The 2926-nt window shown below is 39.9% G+C and overlaps 1 pseudogene; it reads right to left on the bottom strand.

The window, feature by feature from the left end:
* Window positions 1–1241: 1241 nt before the first annotated feature.
* LOC127124365 (uncharacterized) lies at window positions 1242–1341 on the bottom strand (annotated as a pseudogene).
* Window positions 1342–2926: the final 1585 nt, after the last annotated feature.

Below are 2926 nucleotides of genomic sequence, written 5' to 3'. Positions count from 1 at the left end.
CAAGTTTTAGAGTTAATTAAATTCTGACCTTTTCCAAAAAGTATTTTTAAAGATTGAATGTGAGGACGAGAGTTAAGCATTTGGATTTAATTATATAACCTAAGTCAACAGAGCGAGAGTTTGAGATAAGGGTGTTTAAAACGGTCAGTATTTTCTTAAAAAGAGTTTCTGCAACTTTATTGTTTTCAAAATATGGTTTTTGACTTAATTATAAGTGACAGCAACATTAATATAAAATCATGGTTTATTCAACAGAGCGAGAGTTTGAGATAGAACCTTTAACCAATAAAGTTAACCGAAACGATTCATTTTAAAACCAAGAAACCGACAAAGACTTGATTCCCTAGTTTTGACGAACTACATACCGATATCCGTCTTATTAATATTTAATCTAGATATTAGTTTAGCTCTTAGTTTTTCCCAAACAATCAAACATTTTCACCTTAGATTTACGTAGTAACCTTAGATAACGGTATATCGATTCATAAGTCCCTGTGGGATCGATATCTTTTAAAACTACGCGATAGAACTGTGCACTTGCAGTTTGTATCCCATTCTCGACTAACCCAGTCGAGCGATCAAGTTTTTGGCGCCGTTGCCGGGGACTTTTATTCAATCGATATCGTAACTCTTCCGTTACGCTGTAGAGACTAAGGTTTCTTTTTCTTCTATTTTCTTTCTTTCGTTGATTTGTATGCCACGCACTCGCTCTCAAGGCGAATCGCTCTATTTACGAATCAACGATATCGAACTATATCTCCGAGTCTTACGACGAATTCGGGAATATCGTGCTGAAAACAATCTCCCTCCTATAAACCTTCCTGATTTCAAAAACATTTTTCCTTCTTTAACCGAGATGGCAGAACCAGCTCGTGCTCTTAGAGATTACGCCGCTCCATCGCAAGATGAACCGCATTCAAGTATTGCTCCGCCCGCAATCGAAGCAAACAACTTTGAACTTAAACCTTCGTTGTTGCAGGCTGTGCAACAGAACCAATTCTCTGGAAATCTTACCGAAGATCCAAACCTTCATTTATCCGTATTTGTCCAATACGCTGATACTGTTAAAGCTAATGGTGTCACTTCAGAGGCAATTCGACTTCGTCTTTTTCCTTTCTCATTAAGAGATAGCGCTAGAAGATGGCTTCAATCTCTTCCTTCCAACTCAGTCACCACATGGAACGAGTTGAAGAAAGTTTTTCTTGCCCGATATTTTCCGCCAAGCAAAACAACTATGTTAAGAGCCCAGATAAACGGATTTAAACAGAAAGACAACGAGTCTCTTTTCGAAGCATGGGAAAGATACAAAGACATGATGAGACTTTGCCCACACCATGGTTTGGAAGACTGGTTAGTAATTCACACATTTTATAATGGTCTCTTATACAATACAAGGTTAACAATAGACGCCGCTGCAGGTGGTGCACTAATGAACAAACCTTACGCTGATGCTTACCAGCTTATCGAAAGCATGGCCCAGAACCACTATCAGTGGGGAACCGAACGAACGAATGTGGAAAAACCTCAACCGAAAACTGGCATGTACGAGATAAGTAACCTTGATCACGTCAATGCAAAAGTGGATGCTTTGGTCCAGAAAATTGAAAGTTTAAACGTATCACCTCCAGCCGCCGTGGTTGCTATAACTCAGAATTGCGAGGTCTGTGGAATCCAAGGCCACACTCCTGCGGAATGTCAACTCTTGACTGGAATCCAAGCAAAGCAAGTAAACTATGCTCAAGGAAGCCCCTATTCGAATACCTATAACCCAAATTGGAAGAACCATCCAAACTTCTCATATAAGAGTAATAATGCTTTATACGCACCTGGACAGTCTCCAAATCAAGCCCCATCTATACCTCCGGGATATCAGAAACAGAATCCTAACAATAATACCCCTAGAAAATCCAACTTGGAAATCATGATGGAAAATTTTATAGCTTCCCAACAACAAACCAATAAAGATTTCTTAAACCAGAACATACACACTGGCGAACAACTTAAACAACTAGCAAGCAAAGTAGATGCCCTGGCTACCCATAACAAAATGCTGGAAACGCAAATATCTCAAGTAGCTCAACAACAAGCACCTACTGCTGCACCAACTGGTACATTCCCTGGACAGCCCCAACCCAATCCGAGAAGCCAAGCTCATGCAATTATATTAAGAAGTGGAACGGAAGTGGAAGGACCGTCTGACCCAAGGATAGAAAACCAAAACCCTAAGAAATCTACTGAGGAAAGTGAACCTAAGGAAAAGGAAGAGAGTAATAAGGAAACCCTAGGAAAGAAGGAACCTTATGTACCTCCACCACCTTACAAACCACCTATACCTTACCCTCAAAGGCTTGTTAAAACCAAAGATGTAGGCCAATTTAGAAAATTTGTTGATCTCCTTAAACAATTAAACGTTACAATTCCGTTTACCGAAGCTATTACGCAGATGCCTTCATATGCTAAATTCTTAAAAGAAATTCTTTCTAATAAAAGGAAACTTGAGGATAGTGAAACCGTTACACTCCCTGCCGAATGTAGCGCTATAATCCAAAACATGCCCCCTAAACTCAAGGATCCGGGTAGTTTCTCTATACCCTGTCACATAGGAAAATTTGTCATCGACAAAGCCTTATGCGATTTAGGAGCCGGAATTAGCGTTATGCCTTTATCCATATGTAAGAAACTGGAAATGGGAGAATTAAGACCGACCAAAATGTCTGTGCAATTAGCAGATCGTTCCATCAAATATCCTGTAGGAATCCTTGAAAACGTTCCCGTACGCATAGGTCAGTTTTACATTCCCACTGACTTCACAATTATGGACATTAGAGAAGATGATACGACACCTATTATACTAGGAAGACCATTCTTAGCAACTGCCGGTGCAATCATAGACGTAAAACGAGGACGACTCACCTTCGAAGTAGGC

Source organism: Lathyrus oleraceus, chromosome 2 (genome assembly GCF_024323335.1).
Source record: "Lathyrus oleraceus cultivar Zhongwan6 chromosome 2, CAAS_Psat_ZW6_1.0, whole genome shotgun sequence".
NCBI lineage: Eukaryota > Viridiplantae > Streptophyta > Magnoliopsida > Fabales > Fabaceae > Lathyrus > Lathyrus oleraceus.
This window is presented reverse-complemented; position numbering and strand designations above follow the sequence as displayed.